The sequence below is a fragment of the Orcinus orca genome, chromosome 6 (assembly GCF_937001465.1).
Source record: "Orcinus orca chromosome 6, mOrcOrc1.1, whole genome shotgun sequence".
In the NCBI taxonomy this organism is placed as follows: domain Eukaryota; kingdom Metazoa; phylum Chordata; class Mammalia; order Artiodactyla; family Delphinidae; genus Orcinus; species Orcinus orca.
The window spans coordinates 102540429-102562559 of NC_064564.1; positions in this window are offsets into that span (position 1 = coordinate 102540429).

Sequence of the window (22131 nt, forward strand, 5' to 3'; positions counted from 1 at the left end):
TGGGGACTTCTTCAGGTGCAATGGAGAATGTGGAAGCCACATAGGAAATGAAGAAAAACAGCTGAAAGTACTAAGAGAACGTTAGAAGGAAGGGTTGACGTGGCTGTGAGGATAAGCAGGTAACAAAATTGAGAGAATTGGGAAGAAGAGGCAGTTTGGTGTGGAATTTTAGGATTGCACGAGTGCATGCTCTCGCATATCCTCTCTATAACATTCTGGAGTTGATACTGGCTCCTACAGGCAACTGGTCGTTGAGGATGGACAAAGGATGTAGTCAGACAAGAATTACTCAGACTTGTTATGTGGAAGGTGCCCTACCCATTGCTGGAGGTCAATCTGTAGAAAGACTTTACATTGCCCTAAGTGAACTTTCCAACAACATAAGAGGTAGCTACAGCCATCCCCCACTTATAAGTAAGAAAAACTGAACTTGAAAGAGGTTCAGTGGATGGGTCTCACCTAGAAAGTAAGAACTAGACTATCCCAGAGAGTCTGACTAGAAGAAAGGACGGGGAGGGCGTTTTCATGAATTAGTTTTTTCTTCTGCCTATGACACAATGAATCCTGAAAAGATGTTACATTTTTCCTTTCTGAGAGATATTACTGGCGTGATGGAGAAGGATGCAGAGAATGGCATTGATCTGTTGGCCTTAACGGTGCTGTGGGGTCAGAAACTAACTGCTCCAGTGTGGCTGTTCTGTGTGACTTGGAGCCCGTCTTTCTCAATACCCTTGGATTCTTTCATCCTAAAAGGAGCTAACAAGGCATGACTCACTCCATCTTTAAGGCTGTTCCAAGAATTGGGGATGTTCCCAGCTTACGTGGGATTATTGTCAAAAGAAGTGTTTTTGTTTTCATGTATTCATTCTTTTACTGAGCTAATGCTGATCTGTTATCGTCACTGTAGCAAATGCTATGCAGACTCGACAAAAATATAGTTGGTGTGATATAAAGTGATAGGAACAAAAATATAGAATATTTTAGGCACCAAAATGACTTTTAGTTTGAATTGTATAATTTAATATCCCAAAATGACTTTGTACAACTTTGAAATCTTCCCATCATTGTGCATTGCATAACTACAATATGTATCAAATCCAGAGTACAATATCTTTCTGAATTAGCACCCAATAGTTTAATGTAACTATAGAATATAATAGAATAAGCAATACTATAACTCCTGTCTTCACTGAGACCCTAATTTTAATTAACTTTACCTATGAACCTTCTCCTGCAGTTAGAACTGAAGTGAGACAAGCACACACGTCACTATTCATAAAATCATGTAAAAAATTCACTACATTCATTGATACTTTGAAACCCATATATTAGTTAGGAACCTGTGAGCTATGGTAATCCTTCCAGTTTACGGATGAAAAATTGAAGCCCATAGAGGTAAATTGATTTTCCACAAAACACTTGGCATGTAACCACAGGATCCAGAATTTGAACTGAGTTTGAGTTCAATAATTTTTCAGCTGCATTTTGCCCATTTTCTTTGCTATAATATTTTACTTCTTTAGCATGTTTGCATTCCCTGGAAAAAAAATTTAATTGGAGAAACTTATGGGAAACAGCACAATATTTAGGTGACTGAGAAGCAAATAAGAAATGATAATCAATTAAGATAGAATTTTAACAGATCATCCAAGCTGTATGCGGAAATTTGAGGCGTTAGTCTCACTTCTACATCCTTTGGATGTGGAATTTTACAGCAGTGGCCCTGCAATATGAATGTTTTCAGTGCTCTATTCATGCGTCAGCTCTAGAACTGTTTGGACTTTGTTCTTAGGTGCCCATCACAGAAACCCTGGAGATACTCTTGCTTACTGGCTTTCTGCCAGGGCTGACCACCAGCGTGACTTGGAGATGTTTCTCCAAATATAAATGATTAAGTCCCACCTGTGAAGATTCTGATTCACTAGATCACAGTGGCTTGAGCATCCTTAGAAGCTCTCACCCAGTAACTCTTTCAGTAGACCTCATGGAGAAACAATCCAGGAACACACGCCCCTCTTTTCCATTTTGCAGGTAGCAAAGTGGAAACCAGGAGAGGTAAGAGTCTCTCCAAAATTCACAGAGTTTGTTTAGCCTGTTGCCCAAGAACTCCACAATGTAAACTGTAATGATCACATGACCCTTGATGTTCTGGTTTCTCAAGATCATGTCCGGATACAGAAACACACAGGATTCTATGCATTTTCAAAAAGCGTAAGTGGGATTTTAGCCTAGGTCTACAGATACGTATAGATAACCTACTTTGTCCTAAGGATTACGCTAGCTTCTTCTCTACTTTTCCCTCCTTGGCAAATGACAGTTGATGCTCGGCCTCTACGGGGGTCTCAGGAGCAGGTGATAAACCAAAGGGAAACTGAAGCCTGAGTCCTGGATGGCATTTCCTCCAGAGAGTAGTGACCATCCAGAGCATGAAGTTCCATGGGACAAAGAGAGGCAGCTGCCACCCTAATAGCAATAACAGGTCAGTCCTTGTGGTCAGGAGCAAAGAATGAGAGGCAGAATTGGGGGAGATTTCTTAGGCTGAAGGCACGCAGGAGGAAGGAGACTTTCTTAAATCTATGCCAGCCCTGAAAGTTGCTCTCAGATGACTGAGCCTACGTGAAGAGCACTGAGAACCAGAGATAAATAAGGAAAAAAATAGTCCTGCTTTCAAGAAATCACATTCTGCTTTGTTACATAGGTACAAGGAACAGTGTTATGGGTTAATTAACAAAAGATTTCTGGTGAAGCTCTTCAGAGTAGGCCATGCCTGAGTATCACTGTGGAGGATGTTTTGTGGTTTACCACGCAGACATGGTTAGCAGAATGAGGGCATTCCTGGCAGAGGAAAAGCATATGCAAACTGCAGAGCAGTGTAGCAGGAGGATATATTAAGAGAGCTACAAGTCAGTGCTTGTGCTCAGAGTTGAAACACAAAGAGAATTGTTGAAGAATGGAGAGGTACCTGGGTGATGTCTCCCAAACCACTTACATGCCATGTGAAGACATTCCCTCTGCTTCCTGTAAGCCACTGCCTGGCAAGAATGCGGTGTTAAGTTGCACAGCGACAGAGCTGCTTTGGGGAATGTTAAGCTCCCTGTGGGGGTCAGTATTCAAGGTTTTTAAGCATCAGACTAAAACTTATATGACTTCAAAGACCTTTTTCCAGCTATAAGATAGATATTCTATAATATCTATTTAGGCATGGTGGCCTTTCAAACCAGACATCACTCTTGTGGATAAGATGAGAATGAAAAAGAAGAAATAAAAATAAAGATATAATGAGGTATAGGAGCAGTGGAAGGTGCTTAACATCAACACTGGAGTGGATGGTAACAGGAGTAGGGGAGAGAAAGCTAGTCCAACACATTTTATCCTGCCTGAATACTCAAAAGTCTCTTAACTGTTGTCTCCCATTTATTCTTGTTTCTCTCCGATCCAAGATCATACAGACATCTGTCATGTCCCCGTACTGAAGCCTGGGTAATTTGAATGAAAGGGAAACCAGGTGATGCCATCTCTCTACCCTCAATACTTTAATAGCTCCCTGTGATTCTGCATGACCGAACTATTTCACATGGGCTGCAGAGACTTTCATGTTCTGCCCATGTCTGTCTCCTCAGCCTCATTTGCTATCAGATTCCCCTACATTAGAGCGTCTCAGCGTTGGTACTATTGACTCGTCAGACTGGATAATTCTTTGGGGCTGCCCTAGGATACCTAGGAGCATCCCTGGTCTGTACCCAGTAGATAGTACTCGCTCCCAGTTATGACAACTAAAAATTTCTCCAGCTTGCCTAATGTCCCTGGGGTTGGGGGAAATTCCCCTGGTTGAGAACTACCAGTCTAGACCTTTCTTTTCCAGGTACCTGTTCCTTCAAATGTACCATGCTTCCTCTCATTACAGGACTTCTGAAATCACCACTTCCTTTCTCTGAAATAATCTCCCTCTCCCCACCCCTATGCCAAATTATTAATGTCTAATCATTGCTTCTGTCCAAGTGCAATCATTACTTCCTCCATGGAGCCTATACTGATCCACCAATCACAGTGCTGTAATAACCCTTTCCTTTAGGGCTGTATTTGTAGCCGTGTGTTCATCACTGGCGTCATCGGAATAATTTCTGTCTTCCCCTCCAGGCAGTATACTTCATGAAAACAGGACCCTTGCCTATTTTTATTTACCATTATGTCCTCTGTACCTGGCATGGTAGAAACTCAATAAACATTTATTCAATGAATGACTGAAAACTGAACAAAAGTTGCAATTATCAGGAAAGTAAAGCAGGACTTCCAGCCTCTGAAGTCAACAACTGTTTGCTGAGCACTGATTTTGCATTAAGCAGGATGCTGAGCCCTGGGACCACAGTGAAGAATGATATAGAGCCTTTGCCTGGGAGGCACAGCCTTGGGAAAGAAATTGACTTGAAAGTAGAAAGGAACGGTATGGTATCCTAGGCGATCAGTGGAGGTCTGAACAACCTCAAGTTGGATATATACAGAAGACTTCCAAGGTCTGCCTGTAGAGTGAGAAAAAGGTTTCAGAGAAAAGATAATTCTTGAGCTCAGACTAAAGGGTTAGACAGAACTGGCTAGATGGACATGGGTAATGGGGTAGGCAGGTATTAGAGCTGGTGTGATTGGTGGGAAATTAGTCACAATAATGCTACAGGTGTACAGCAATCCAGCCAGCTGAGAATCTCCACACAGTTCTGAGAAATGAGCTTAAAGACTTAAGCAGGGATAGAGGCATGAGGATTTCTTGTGTAGGCTCAGAAGTCTGTACTTTCTCCTGGAGACAATGGGAGGCCAGGGAAGGATGGCAAGCAGTGGCGTGAATCAGATGTGCAATTTCAACGTATGAGCTGAATGTTTGACCAGTAGATAGAGAGAAATACACCTTCATAACTCAGGGTCTCATTAAAAATGTTTTAAAACTTTGAGTGGCTGTGGGCCTGGCACATAGCAACTTCTCAACAAGGAAAATCAGAATGCAAACTCAGTATAAGGTTCAAGAGTGTGTAGACTCTGTTCTCACCAATAGGAGGGCAGAAGGCTTATTGCAACCAGTGAGTCCTTCTGGCCTCACTCCCATGAACCCATATTTGTTGTTAGTGGCAAGATATATACAGGGAGGTATAGGGATCAGGAGGCCAGTTCTAGACTTCAGAGAAAAAGAGGCAAACATAGGCATTTTCTGGACACTGCAGCATTCTGAAACCTGATGAGTGTTTGTTTTCCCATTGTCTGCATTTCTGCCTAGTCCTCCAACATGAATAATTGTCAAGGTTTTGCTAGGCCAAAGTATATTCCAGAGAAATCGGATCTGCAATTTTGCAGAATTTCACAATGCCTTTTTGCAGTTCTGTGTCAAATTGTTTGTTTAAATCTAGTTTATTTTACCTTCTTGGTCCTGGACGTACTATCAGCTGAAATATTTATATCATTGCCTCTTAGGAGTTGTGCCTTTTCCCTTGTTCTGTGAAAAAATGTGCTGACCTGTTCTATGTGTATATGAGTAATTGTTTTTATTTTAATTACTTGAGTGCCTGTGGAAGGAGCCTGAGTTGTCTGGCCCGTTCTCTCTTTGACCATTTCTTGTCTTGCTTTCATTCACTCCCTTTCGTGGAGAAAATTCTTGCTCTCATCACGAACAATGTCTTTGGAGACCATTTGAAGTTGAAATCTTCATGCTCAATCTAGCCTTTTGAAAGGAGATGTGGGAATCATAAAGATAAACGTACCTTACCACACAATGCAGAAATCCCCTTCTCCCAGCCGGGCTCCAGGATGCTGGAAGAAAAAAAAAAAAAACAACCCAAGCACATCCTTGCTATTGTTCAGATCTTAGTTTTGAAAACAAGCTTCCCACACAAACATACACACACATTCCTTATTACATATAGCATTCTGTCCTCAACTCACCCCCTTCTGACCTCATTCATTCATTCAACACAATTATTGAATATTCATGGTGTGCCAAGCAGTGAGCAAAACAGGCAAGTCTCTGCCCTCACAGAGACCACAGTCTGACGTAGAAAGCAGACATTGCAGCAGTTACCACCATCATGGGGGTGGGGGGGAGGAAACTCTACAAAAGGGGGTGCTGTCTTGTTCCAGGAAGTCATGGAAATTATGCCAGGAGAAGTGATATTCAAGCTGAGGAAAGAGAGGAATGGATGGAGGAGACTAGCACCAGGGAGGAAAAATGTCCCAGGTTGGAGCTGGAATAACATTTGGTGAGATATTCAACTAGGGAGGTAAGGACCTAGATGGTATCTTTTAAAAATCTGGCTTCTACAACCATATGGTCAGACATACTTGTGCTCAACACCAGCTCCAACTCATCAGAGCTGTTTGATCTTGAGCAAATTGCTTAACCTCTCTACGACTGACTGTCATTATTAGTCATTATTAGTTCATAGGGTGGATGTAAAGGTTGAAGAAGTTAGAACATGGACATTGTGTGCCCACTGGCTGACACCTGGTAACATCTTGACAAATAATAGGTTGTGTTGTGATTACCATCATTATCATGTATTGTTATCTTCACTATGCCTTCGTTATCTTTTCCACTGGTTTTTGGTTACTGTTGTTGTCCCCTCAAGTCAGGTAATTTGGGATCAGCATGTTTCTGGAAGCTAGCCAACCCTGGATCCCCTGTCTTCTCTTCTTCCCTCTCCATCTTTCTTTTCCTTTTCCTTTTCCTTACCTTCTCACTCCTGTGGTTGACACCCCACCATGGTTGGGCCCCAGGAACTGGACAATGGGTGATATAAAATAATGGAGTCCTGTGTATTATTAACTTCGTGTCAGGACCATGCTAAGAACAATTTCTGTGCATAGTTCAGTTGGAAATTCACGTTAGCATGCTCTACCACTTACGAGGGAAAATGAGCAGAGCGTAAATTATGGGTAAAATAATATTTCTCACTTAGCTGTCAGCATTGAAGAGATGTTTCCATTTCACTTTGGTAATGTGTCTCAATTTCTCTGCATTTCCATATTCATACTGCCGTATCTGAAGTTAGGATTCATCTCTCATCCAAACTAGTGTGATATCATCCCCGATGTGCTCTTTCTTTCACTTTCTCTTTCTCTCTGACACTCTCCCTCTTCCTCTCCCCCACTTCCCCCCACCCCACTTCTCTCCTTCCAAACTTGCCTGTTCCAATTCGGCTTCAACTGAAATATCAGAATGTTCTTCCTATAATATCACACTGATCACTATATATTCATGTTTGAAAACGTTCCAAGATGTTCTGTTTTCTGAATAGTAAGTCTATCAGGACACCTTGCACTGCAAGGAACAATAACAAACCTATCAGATTAAAAGGTAATGAGAATATATTGCTTCACTTACCTGAAAAACCCAGAGGTGATTTGAGCTTTGGGCACAGTTTGATCAGGACTTTAGCTCTGTTTCTCGGTTACTCTCTTGGTTCCTGTCTAAATGTCAGCCTTATTCTCTAGCTGGCTTCTTCTATGCTGGCAACATGTTTAAAGCAGTCATAGGTATCTTAAATCCACATCACACTATCCAGCTAGAACGAGACACACACAAGTCAAGGATTTCTTCCAGTTGCTCCATCTTAAGCTGTGGCCCCACCTGGGAAGCAATCACTGACTCTGAAGAGATGTCATAAGCTCATTGCCTTAGATTTGAGATTAAGGGCATCTCTGAGTTGAACAGTGTAGGAAGGCATGTGGGGTTACTGTATTCTGTTAGTTTAGGGGAACCAGTACAAACCCCTTTTGCCAAACAACATAAACCATGTGGATGCAATAGAGGGTGCCACAGATACCAGAAAGGCAAACGATGATGCTACCCCCCACCCCCTGAGGGTGTCACGAAACCTGTCACAGTCCAGTTTCAATCCACAATTCCAGGTTCCCAGCATTTTTATTCTTATATTACTCTTGCCAGACTGAATTAACTGCCCCGAGTTTCCATCTGTGATTTTGCTCCAGATTGACTTTCTCTGTGGCATGCCAAGCTCCTGCCATTCTTCGCCACAGAGAACCCTCCCTATCCTTTTAGACCCACCTTGAATGCTCTCTCCTCATGGATCCTATGATATTTTCCTCCCTCTGCCTTCAGCTGTAGTGGAGTAAAAAACACTGAATTTGCCATCATCCAATTTGGGCTTGCCTGCGGGAGCTGTCCTGTCCTCAGAGGGTGGCTAAGACTGTCTTGTTTCTTTGACTCTTTCTAGTTTCTTAAAGGACCTGCTCTCTGTCTTTCATTTTCTTATCCAAGAAAGTACCAGTGCTTTGTTTTGGGACATTTCTCTTTAGGTCAATGATGTCACCTCTTATTTAAAAACCTAAACCCTACTGAGTGAAATTTTTGAGCTAAAATTTTGGAAAATCTGGAGGGCTTCTTATTTTTTTCAAAGGAATAGTCAAAGAATTGTAAGCTAATAACCTATACATTATTACTTAAATGCATAAAAACTGATGAAGGCAGGCTACGACAGTTACAATTCACCATACGTATGAGGTATTAGTATATATTTTCCTCTCATTTGCAAGTAAATCTTGTTCTGCAGAACACCTGTATTTCTGCAAAGCCATTTGTAAATCAAATATCATATGCTCATTTACATACATTTTAATTATAGAAATGAACTGTATGAATTTAAAAAATATTTTTAGTCACCTCTAATATCTCAGCTCCTTGTCAACTCATCAATAAACTGTCAATACATACAGGTTGTCCCTGACTTAACAATGGTTTCACTCATGATTTGTTGACTTTAGGATGGTGCGAAAGCGGTATGTATTCAGTAGAAACTGTACTTTGAATTTTAAATTTTGAACTTTTCCTGGTCTAGGAATATGCTCTCTCGTGATATTGGGCAGTGAGAGCAGCCGCAGCCCCCCCATCAGGCACACGGTCATGAGAGCAACCAACCGATACCCGTACACCATTCTGGACTCATACAACCATTCTGTTTTTCACTTTCAGTACAGTATTCAGTACAGTATTTTGATTTCCTTTTGGGATAAATAAAGACATAAGTAAATTGACATGAGGGCATCATGAGACAAAATTATGGGTGCAAGATGTCAATTCCAATTGTGAAGTAAGGACATTTCAAGAACTCATGGTTACCTTTTATGTCAATTCCAAACATTAGAGATAAATGACTGTGAACAGCTTTAATCATGCTTTTAAAGATGTGAGAATTTATATGGCTTTTGATATCTTTCCTTTTTGTGGACTACACTGTTTTTCTGGCAATATCAATTTTACCAGTAATCCTGAAAAGCAACTAAATATCTAAAATCTTATTCACAGAAGTCAGTATAACATTGGGTTAAAAGTGCAAAACTAGGGACTTCCCTAGTGGTGCAGTGGTTAAGAATCTGCCTGCCAATGCAGGGGACATGCGTTCGAGCCCTGGTCTAGGAAGATCCCACGTGCTGCAGAGCAACTAAGTCCGTGAACCACAGCTGCTGAGCCCACGTGCCGCAACTACTGAAGCCTGCGCGCCTAGAGCCCGTGCTCCGCAACAAGGAGAAGCCACTGCAATGAGAGGCCCGTGCACCGTAACAAAGAGTAGCCCCTGCTCGCTGCAACTAGAGAAAGCCCGCATGCATCAGTGAAGACCCAACACAGCCAAAAATAAATAATTTTTTTTAAAAAGGTGCAAAACTAGAGGGGAAGAACATACCTCCATCAAGTGATGGCGCTGTAGAAAGGACATAGGAGTCAATTTAAAGAAGTTCCCAGTGGCCAAATCTGGGATGACTTGGGCAACAAAATAGAAGATGAGATTATTGAATTATAAGCCATGAAAGAAAATAAATGTCCATAAGTCAATGCTAATATAGTAAATGAACAAGTGAATGAATGAATGAGTCCAGAAATAAATGGAGGAAAGGGGTCACTCTTCCTTATGGTGAAGGAATGCATTAGTTTTCTTTTTTTCTGTCCTTATAAATGCTTTATTGATGTCTAAACCCATACAGAGATAGAAACCATATACATACAGGACAGATACCAATCCCTTTTCCTGTCAGGCCCAGCCCTCTTGTGATGGAATTGTCCATGTCAGACACACAATTTCACTGTCTCTGGCCAAGAGACACCTAAGAAACATTGAGTCTCCCCAATTTCCAGCTTTCCTGTTCTCATAACTTTGTTTCTTGTCTTTTTCTTTTTTCAACTATAAGGCATAACTAAGCTACTGATACAAAAAGAGTCCAGAGGGGAGGGAATATTTTTAAACCATGTCAGTCTAACATAGTGGTCACATTCTGGGGACCCTTAGGCCAGATAGAGCATGCAGATATGTTGGCCTCTGAGTGTTAATTTTTTTTCAGATTTTTTTTTTTTTTTTAATATTGGAATATAGTTGGTTAACAGTGTTTTGTTAGTTTCAGGGTACAGCAGAGTGATTCGGTTATATGTATACTTGTATCTATTCTTTTTCAAATTCTTTTCTCATTTAGGTTATTACAGAATATTGAGCAGAGTTCCCTGTGCTATACAGTAGGTCCTTGTTGGTTACCTGTTTTAAATACAGCAGTATGTATACGTCAATCCCAGACTCCTAATCTATCCTCCCCCCGCCCACCCTTCCCCCTGGTAACCGTAAATTCATTCTCTAAGTCTGTGAGTCTGTTTCTGTTTTGGACATAAGTTCATTTTATCATTTTTTTTAAGATTCCACGTATAAGCGATATAATATGATACTTGTATTTCTCTGTCTGATTTACTTTGTATGATAATCTCCAGGTCCATCCATGTTGCTACAAATGGCATTATTTCAGTATTTTAATGGCTGCGTAATATTCCATTGTATATATATATACCACATCGTCTTTATCCATTCCTCTGTTGATGGGCATTTAGGTAGCTTCCATGTCTTGGCTATTGTAAACAGTGCTGCAATGAACATTGGGGTGCATGTATCCTTTCAAACCATGTTTTTCTCTGGATATAAGCCCAGGAGTGGGATTGCTAGATCACATGGTAGCTCTATCTCTAGTTTCTTAAGGAACCTCCATACTGTTCTCCATAGTGGCTGTGACTGTAACAAATGGCCACAAATTTGAAAGGTTAAAAACCACAAATTTGTTTTACAATTTGAGAGTTTATAATTCAGGAGGTCAGAAATCTGACATGGGTTCAGCGGGCTAAAATCAAGTTGCTGACAAGAGTGCGTTCCTTCCTGGAGGCTCTGTGGTGTGGGACAGTCTGTTTTCCTGCCTTTTCCATGTTCTACAGACTTCCAGCATCCTTAGCGGGGAGTACCAATCCCCCCACAATGTCATTAACGTCAGGAATGGCCGGTAGAATCTTTCTCACATCCCATCATTCTGACACTAACTCTTCTGCCTCCTCCCTCCTCACTTAAAGGACCTATGTGATTACACTGGACCACCTAGATAATTCAGGATAATCTCCTTATTAGCAACTATAATTCCATCTACACTCTTATTTCTTCCTTGCCATGTAACATTATAATTCACAGGGGTTTAGTATGTAAATGTCTTTGGGGGAGGGAGTTACTATTCTGTGTTTCACATACAATTACACTTAATAAATGTAAAAGGAATGATGTAAATAGAAAATTACTATTTGGCAAGACTATAGTGATAATTATTGTATGCATCTGTGGATACTATATAGTTAGGGATGATGAGAAACAGAACATTTGAATAGTTTTAAAGGGTCTCCCCACATGTTACTTACTAATTGCAAATGGAGTTACTTTGCATGCATGAACATGGCAGATACCACCATAATCAAGTGACTAGTGAGCTATATATGTATAATTGGAGTTCCCAAAGGCAAGGAGAGAGAACAAAAAAAGTATTTGAAGAAATGACTGAAAATTATCCACATTTGATGAAAACTATAAACCCATGTATCTGAGAAGCATAACAAACCCTTAGCGGAAGAAATATGAAGAAAACGACACCAAAGCATATCACCATCAAATTTCTTAAATCAGTGTTAAAAAAAAAAAAAAAAAATCTGAAGAGCAACAGAGGGAAAAAAAAAAAACACATTATAAACAGAGTGTCAAAGACGAGTATAACTCTGACAACTCCTCAGGAAAAGTGGAGCTCTGAACACAACAAATCAACATTATTAAGTATTGAATGAAAAAAAAAAGCCAATCTTCAATCTGGAATTTTATAACCAGAAAAAATATTAAAAAATTTAAAGCAAAATGAAGTATTATACAAACAAAAAGCTGAACGTACTCATCTCTAGCCAGCTACCTCTAGAAGGAATGTCTTTAAAAAATCCTTTGAGCAGAAAATAATGCCAAGGGGAAATTTGCCTCTATACAAAGGAATAGACAATATTGGAGGTGGTAAATACATGTGTAACAATAAATATTTGTATCCAATTTTATTAAATTTAATTCAAATGTAATTAAGTGACTTTGGTTTCCCACCAGGAAGGAGTAACATATTTACCTTACTCCACTGAAACTAAACGCAAGCAGAAAACGTGAACCAGTGGTTTTGAAGACATCAGGCAATGAAGGGCAGTGGTCCTTCAGAGACAGCAGACGAATAATGTGAGCCCTGTAATGATCACAGCTTGCTGCCTTGAGAGAGTTTCCAGACGTAGCAGCAAGAAAATGGAACACAGTCTGAGCCAGAGAGACTCTCTGAGTTGAGATGGAGCTCAGAATCCCAGAAGACCAAGGTGGCTAGAATTTACAAAGTAACAGAGAATTAGCTGCATAGAGAGTTCTCTAAACGTATGCAGAGGGTGTCCCTCAATTTTTTTTAGCTCAATATCGTTAGGACGTTAATTCTTCCAAACTTGACCTATAGATTCAATGCAGTATACAAAACACTAGCATGGATTTTTGTAGAAATTAACAAACTGTTTCTGGAATTCAAATGAAAAAGCAAAAGACCTAGAATAGCTAAAATAATTTTAAAAAAAAGTATGGTAGACAAACACTACTTGACGTTAAGACTGCTGTGAGCTGGCATTTTTTCAGAATGCAAATATTGCTGATGCTTTGCCTCAGAGCTCACTTCTTCTGAGGTCATGTGAGCCAGAGACATGAAGACATCTGTTTCCCTTCAGGGGCCTCATCAGTAGCAGTTTTCTGTCACAAGGTTACACTCCATGTTTCCAAATACATATAATCTTGTTCTAGTACTGCCTGTCCTCAAACTGTCCTTTTCTTTCTTTCTTTGTTTCCATTCATGGGACTGCTAAAAAACATTGTAGATACCTTGACTGAAAAATATTGTCAACACCTTCCACAGTAGGTAGATGGATGGTAGGTAGACAGGTCGGTATATACATAGATCTAACTATCTTGGAGTAAGTGCAGATAGTTGCTTGAACAAGTTGTCATTTCTTAGCGCCGATAAGGATTCTAGACGTCATGAGCCTCAGTATCCTGGAGAGCAAGTCTTCTGTTGAACGTAATTTTCACATAGTAGCGCAAGATTTCAGTAATTATTTCCTGTAAAAAATGGGGACTATGAGATTGCTGATTTTTTAAAAATTTTATGTTACTGTGATATGACTACTTTGTATTTCTTTTATTTCTACATTCCTTGAATTATCGCCTAAGCATGTCCTTGCTTCTGTATATTACCATAAATCAAATTACCCCAATAATGGACACCAAGAGAAACTCTAAAATAATCGTCTTATTGGATGCAAATTTAATTTAGTTCGGTTCCACAAACATTTTTGAAGCCCTACTGTATTTTTGACCCTAAGTTACAAACATAAATAGTAGTGGTTTCTCTCCACAGAAAGAAACAGAATGAAAAGGAAATGCGAATATTAACTTTCATTGCAATTTCTCCAGCCTTCAGATGTAAGTTCGTATTGCCTCTAAGTTTCAGAAGGTAATTATGAGAACCAGAATGAACCAACATGAAATAACGTGTGAATGTGTGATCTTTTCCAGGGCAAAAGCTATATAATCTAGGATAAAGAACGTTGGTTTGGCAAAGACAGTTCTGGATTTGAATCTTAGTTCCACACTTCCTCACTCTGGAACTTTCCCAGGCCTGTTACACTTTCTCGGCCTCTATTCTTACATCTCTAAGATGAGGATAATTATGTCTTTCTAACAGGGCTGTTTTGAAGGTAAAACGAGATAGTTGATATTAAGCTTCCAGTTTAGGACAGGACAACCTGGTCAGTGTTCAGTCCAACAAATTTTCTTCGTCTAGAATGGAACAAGGGACTGTCTGAAAGGCTGCTGATCATCAGGAGAAGGGAGAAGGCTGTCAGCAGAAGAACATAACAATTTATAAATTTCTTATTTCACAACAAGCTCTGGGACATCCATCGTCCATGGAAATAAACAAACTCTGAGTCTGGGGCCCGTTCCCAGCTGTGGAGTCCAATGCAAATGCACCTGAATGACTAAAGTGTGTTGCAAATGACTCACCAACCCCCGACTGCAATCTGGGTCCATCTGCTGAGCAGGGCCTACCGCTCCCCGCAAAAGGGGCCCATGAGAACTTCTACAGATCATCTCTTGGAAAGAGGAAAGTTTGCTTGCTCTCAAGGTGTGTCTTAAGCCGTCATTCCAATTATTTAGCAGACTGTATTAAAGAAGCAGGCAGCTTTCTTCCAGAATCTTTAGAGCTCATCAAGTTCCAATCCCTCTTTTAGGAAAACTGGTTTCAGGGAGGGGAGGTGTGACCTCCCCAAGGTCTCACAGACAGACATCCAGATCTCTTTTTCTTTAATCTGACACAGTTTTGCTTTGCAATGTGCTGTACTCAGTAAAGTGTTTGCTGATAGTTTTTCCTTGAGAGTTATAGGATGGGAGTGGAATGACAGTGATGGTGAGCATGTCCCAAATCCCTCCAAGACCCACCCAATATCTTCACATGCTGAGGATTTTTCTGGATTCTTGGACACATGCAGTCTGATCCCTGGTTGCTAAACTACCCACACATGGCTTTTCTCTCTTCATCTGCTGTGATCTTTTGAATCCTTCTTTGCAAGAATTCAGTTACACAGTGCTGCAAATACATACTTCCATCCACTCACTTCTCTTAGCAGATAATGCTCATCACTGAGTCTGGCCCTTGTTCTCACTGACTTGGAAAGTTGCCTAAAATATTTTCTTAATACAGTCTTCTAAACAGCGAACACATGTGGGGAACATTTCCAAAGCTACTCACTGTGCTATCACAAAGAAAGGTGGACCTCCATTAGGCAATGTTCTCCTTCAGAGCAAACTTACACACACATACAAATGTGAATCTAGTCTAACGATGCATCTAGAGGTTTGGCACATAGAAAGTGCTCCACAGTTATTTGTTGAACGAAAGACTGAAACAACTGAATAAATGTGCTAAGTGTTAGACCCACTTTTCCAAGTAACAATCACTCTTCTAGAGGATCTTGGATATAAAAGGGACATTACTGATCAAAGGGAACATCAAGAGATTCAGAGAGAGAGGGAACAACTGGACAAGGATTTCATTTGATTGTAATAAAAACAGAATAGTACGTAGACTTTTCAGTAGAACGAAAATGAAAATGTCAGACATTTGAGCAGGGATGGGGATCCCATAAAACTTGTTTCTACCTACTTGTCCATAAAAATCAATGTGATTTTTATGGATTTTTAATAGTTAATAACCCTTAGAACAGTTTCTAAAATGAAAGCACATGCACACCCACACTTAGGATCTTGTACATTGAATTGTTTTCTCTGTAATCAATAAAACACTGGGAAATGAAATTATCCACTGTTTGGTCCCTTTTGGTAGGGCTTTGAACTATATATGTTTATTATACTGTAATGTGCTGAGATAAAAGTTTTGGCTTGCTATGGCAATGAGTGGAATTGGCTGCTTCTCTCACATTGAGGTGAATACAGAAATCATGGTGTCCAGAAAAAAGAGACTGGCGGGGAAATAGGATTTGGGGGCCATGACGCTACTCCTTCTTTAATACAATGATAATTATTGACAAGTGTGGTCAAAAGCCAATGAGTCATCTTTATAACAAAACTTGCTAAGGAATCCCAGCTGACTCAAAGGTACATTGAAGACCTATGGCAATAAGTGTCTGGGTTTTCCATTAGCGAGCCTTTCCACAAATGGCTATACAGTTTTCGTTTTGTTTTGTTGTTTTTAAATTAATTACTTAGAGAATTTTATCCTGAATTTTTAGAGAAGAGGAAGGAAAACATTTAGGCAGAAGACCAATGATAGACATGAATGAGCAAGTTTTTATTGGAATGGTTCAGAACAGGGAAGGGGAGTGAGCCATTGTGCTGGAAACAGAACTAAGTTTTGGAAGGCTGGCAGCCGGGGCCCAGCTCACTCTTGTTTGCTAAGTCCTTCCTCTCAAAGGACCTCACTTGTGTCATCTGTAAAAATGAAGGGATTTTGTACATCACTTTGGAACATCCTTTGGCAGTATCTCCTATAGCTGATTATACGTATACCCTATGATTCAGCAATTGTACTGCTAAGTGTGTACCAACAGACACAAGTGAACATGTGCACCAAAAGATACGCACAGCAATGTTCATATCAGTATGGCTTGTAATAATAAAACTGGGAGTATCCCAAGTGTCCATCAACCCTAAAACGTGTTATACTTATAAAATAGAATATTATATAGCAGTGAAAAGGAATGCGCAAAGCCATGGAAATGTTGAGGAAATGTGCCAGGCACAAAAGATTTCATGCTATGCGATGCCATTCATGTATAGTTCAAAAATAGGCAAATCTAATTCATAGTGAGAAAAGTGGTTTGGGATTGAACAGATCTGGATTGGAATCTCGTACTGGAAAATTAATGGCTGTGGGGTTTTGGGCATGCTGAATTTCCTCTCAAAGTCTCAGTTTCCCCATCTGGCATAGAAAACACTTAACACAATGTGTTTTATATTAAAAATACATGGAAAATGGTAGTTCTTGGAGTTGTGTTCCAAACTCTGACATCCAGGGTTCCTTTGAGGTACATTATTTTAAGATTAGATAGGAATTCCTAAATCTGTTGCTCTAGGCATCTATCATGTCCCCTATCACATACATTTTGGTTCTTTCTTCTTTCTTCTATTCCTCTTCCCAACCTCCTTGCTGTTCATTTTTTATTTTTCCTTTCTCCCAGTGCTTCCATCTTGGTTGCTTTTGATCTCTCTGTGGTTCTCTAAGACCCCCCCACTGACACCTTCTAAAGCTCTTTCAAGACAGAAAGAAGTGGCTAAAATTTTCTCTTTATATCTCACTCTCTCAATATATCACTCTCCTGTTTTTTGTGTGTGCATGTTACAGTCCCCTGTAGATTCATTGCTGAATTCAAGGCACAAATATGTCATGGCACAGATGTTTCATAGCATGTAAAGAAAGGTAATAGCGTCCTAAGGCTCATTTGACATGTTCTACTTGGACTGAAGTACTGTGAATCCTTAACTCCTTAGCCAGCCCTACTGCCTTGACCACCCCTCTCACCAGGATAGATCAAGTCTCCTAAATAATTTTTTTTTCTCTTGGTCATGGGGACTTCCCTTACCCCCTTGCAATAATTTACTGCAGTTTCTGTTCAACAGAAAACCTTTTTAAAAAGTGTAAATCATGTCCTATCTTCTGTGTTTAAATGCCTCCAACGAAGTCCAATGGAATTGGAATAAAACATGAGTCATCACCTTGACTTACCAGGTCTCCCATGACCCGTCTCAGTACTCGCCTACTCTCATCCTCTCCCTTTGTTACAATGGCCTTATTTCTGTTTCTCGTATACATTATGCTTATACCGAACTCAGGGAGTTTGTACATGCCAAGCCCCCTATTAGAAAATTCTCCCAGAAAATTTCCTGGATAGCCCCTTATAATCATTCAAGTCCAGGTATCACCTATTGAGAGAGCTTTGCCCAAGACCAACCTAGCTAAAGTAACGTTTACCTCACCCCAAATTACTACCACATCACCTTATTATATATTCTTTACAGCAGTTTTCACTCACCTCATTTATGTGCCTTACTTTCTTGTGTTTACGTGGTTTTTGATGTGAATGTTGCAGTGAAGGGTGTTGATGTGGTTTACAGGTGACGCCAGTGGTATTGGTGGTACAGAGAGTAGCTATTCAATAACAGTTTTTCTGTGGTCTGGGTTTTCATCACTCCTTCTCATGGTTGAATTCAGTAACTCATGATCCAGTCAGAGGGATCCATGTGGGTCCTCTCTTCATCTCTGATTCCATCACGATCATATTCACTGGCTTCCGCTCACTGGGTGAAGCCATTTCCCAGGCTTGATTTGAGAATGAGAACTTTACAGATTTCTCTCTCTCATTTACAGGCTTTAGTATGATCTGAGCACAGAATTCTCTCAAAAGGAAGAATATTCTTAGCAGATTTCTAGAACATTAACATGAACACCAGTAGCCGAGTTCCAGTCAATTACCTTCTCCCTTGCATAGCATATCTTGGATAAAATAACACCTTTTTGGTGCTTTGTATTTGTTTAGTTTGTTTATTTGTATTCTAATCCCGAGGAACCCAAGTACTCCCAACAGCATTGAGAGATGACAGTTTGCTGCCTGCTGTGTATTGTAGGAAATACATAGAAGCACCATGAATGCTTAATAAATATATGTACCCCCAAAATCTGAAGTTCTTTTAAAACTTTTCAGTGCTATGTTTACTGGATATTTACTCTTAGGCAGAGACTGCATATGTTAATTCCTCCAGACCCTCTTCCCTTCTTTAAAAGAATACGTGGATTTAGCGGGGAAAAAATAAAATAACAGATTGGCATTGAGATGTAGTATAAATATTTTGGAGTTTGATCTGCACTCAAGTCTTGGTTCAACACATAGTAGCTGTGTGAGGTTGACAAATTATTTGACCTCTCTGAGCCGCAATTTCCTCAGTAGTACAATAAGACACGTAATACCTGCTTTGCTTTTTTGCTCGGTTATTGAAGGATGTAAATGAGTTTATTGAATCCTTGGGAATTCAATAATTGTCATTTCTCTTCATCAGCCACAAGATTCCACAAAAGTGGCCTTTACTTGAAATGTAGTCAAATGAAGGAGCTGGGTCTTTTTGTCGCCCCTTGAAGAACACAGTTGCTCTACATGGGTAATTGCAGTTCTTTTGCTGTCAGTCTGGGGAGTATTAATCTCAGCTGAATGAAGCCTTGGTGTAAATATGCACCCACTGAGAAGTAGGATGAGTTTACAAACAATTATGCAAATATGGCTGTATGTTTTTCTCCAGACCTAACCACAGCATGAGTGGAGATTAATCAATGTGGACATTGTTGGCAAATGGAGCATTTCACTATGTCCTTCCCAAGAAGATAAGAATTAGTGTCTGATGTTGAGTCTCAGTTCAACTGTATGAGTGGGGTCAAGATGAGGATTGGCTGAATTATCTCTGTTCTATTTCAAATAATTATCCCAAAAGAATCTAAACAGTGAAGCATAGCTGGGGTGATGGAGGTGAGAAGGATCCAAAGACAGTTTGTAAGTTCCTATTATTCCATGGTAAATATTAATGGAAATACCCATTTTATACTATCCAAACCAGCCCCCTAGACTACTATTACCTTTTATCTCTTAAATTTCAATAAAAGAATGAATCCTGCCCTGTATGTAGAGGAGGTGAAAGATCCTTCTACAACTGTGAATTTTTTAAATCATTCATCAAGGACAGTTGGAGAAGGAGGGGCCATTTATATTCATATCTAAATGTATTATTGTGTATATTATATCCATATCCATATCGTATGTATTATATATCATAAATATTATACATAATATCCAAACTATTGAGTAACTGAGTGACCATGCTGAAGTCATCATTTCATTTCTATGAGCAAAAATTTTCTTATTTGTACAGTGGGAATAAATTATATGAAAATTGTCATTTAAGGGTAAAATACTCTAAAATTTAAGAGACAATTTGCATAACTATTATTTCTGTCAAAGGCACACTCATTTATTTGGATAAGAATTTGAATTTATTTTATTTAAAAAAGTTTTTATTTTATATTGGAGTGTAGTTGATTAACAATGTTGGGTTAGTTTCAGGTGTACAGCAATGTGATTCAGTTATACATGTACATGTTTCTACTTTTCAAATTCTTTTCCCATTTAGGTTATTAGAGAGTATTGAGCAGAATTCCCTGTGCTATACAGTAGGTCCTTGTTGTTTATCTATTTTAAATATAGCAGTGTGTACATATCAATCCCAGACTCCCGATCTGTCCTTCCCGCCCCACCTTTCCCTCTGATAACCATAAGTTCATTCTCTAAATCAGAGTCTGTTTCTGTTTTGTAAATAAGTTCATTTGCATCATTTTTTTTAGATTCCACATATAAGTGATAACATATGATGTTTGTGTTTCTCTGTCTGATTTACTTCACTTAGTATGATAATCTCCAGCTCCATCCATGTTCCATGTTGCTGCAACATGGAATGGCATTATTTCATTCTTTTTAATGGCTGAGTAATGTTCCTTTGTAGATACGTACCACATTTTCTTTATCCATTCCTCTGCTGACGGACATTTAGGTTGCTTCCACATCTTGGCTATTGTAAACAGTGCTGCAATGAACATTGGGGTGCATGTATCTTTTTTTTGTTGTTTGTTTTTTGCAGTTCTATAACTTTATTCAACAATCAGCAGTTAGTTCTCATCCACATTAACTGTAGATTTTTTTTTTTTCAAACCATGTTTTCCTCTGGATATATGCCCAGCGGTAGGATTGCTGGATCATATGGTAGCTCTATTTTTAGTTTCTTAAAGGACCTCCATACTGTTTTCCATAGTGACTGCACCAATTTACATTCCCACCAACAGTGTAGAAAGGTTCTCTTTTCTCCACACCCTCTCCAGCATTTATTACTTGTTGACTTTTTGATTATCGCCGTTGGGACTGCTGTGAGGTGATATCTCATTGTAGTTTTGATTTGCATTTCTCCATTTCTCTAATAATTAGCGATGTTGAGCATCTTTTCACGTGCCTCTTGGCCATCTGTATGTCTTCTTTGGAGAAACGTCTATTTAGGCTTCTGCCCATTTTTTGATTGGGATTTTTGGGTTGTTTTGATATTGAGCTGCATGAGCTGTTTGTAAGTTTTGGCGATTAATCCCTTGTCAGTCACATTGTAGGCAAATATTTTCTCCCATTCTGTGGGTTGTTTTATCATTTTGTTTATGGTTTCCTTTGCTGTGCAAAAGCTTTTGAGTTTAATTAGGTCCCACCCATTTGTTTATTTTTTAAAAGTTTCCATTACTGTAAGAGGTGGATTGAATAAGATATTGCTGTGATTTATGTCAAAGAGTGTCCTGCCTATGCTTTGCTCTAAGAGTTTTATAGTATCTGGTCTTAATTTTAGGTCTTTAATCCATTTTGAGCGTATTTTTGTGTATGTAAAAGAATGTTCTAATTTCATTTTTTTACATGTAGCTGTCCAGTTTTCCCAGCACCACTACTGAAGAGACTGTCTTTTCTCCATTGTATAGTCTTGCCTCCTTTGTCATAGATTAATTGACCATAGGTGAGTGGGTATATTTCTGGGTTTTCTGTCCTGTTGCAGTGATCTATATTTCTGTTTTTGTGACAGTACCATACTGTTTGATGGCTGTAGGTTTGTACCGTAGCCTGAAGTCTGGGTGCCTGATTGCTCTAGCTCCATTTTTCTTTCTTAAGAACGTTTTGGCTTTTTGAGGTCTTTTGTGTCTCCATACAAATTTGAAGATTTTTTGTTCTAGTTCAGTGAAAAATGCCATTGGTAATTTGATAGGGATTGCATTGAATCTGTAGAAGAAATTGAATTTGTTAATTCATTTTTTAAACAAATTTATATTGAGTACCTATTATGGATCAAGTTCAATTCTAGACAGTGGAATAAATTATTAAACTAAAGATACAAAAACCACTGCCTTCATGGAGATTACATTCTAGCATAGGGGCACAGACAACAGATAAATTATACATATCTGTATATGTATATATACATATATAACCTATTTATGCACACACACAAAAACTACATAGTGTATAGTACTATAAGTTTGATGGAAAAGAAATTGAATAAGATTTCCTGAGAAGGTTATATTTGAGCCAAGACTTAAATGAGTTGAATCCCCTGAATATATGAAGATATTATTGATTAAAAGACCAAGTGAATATCT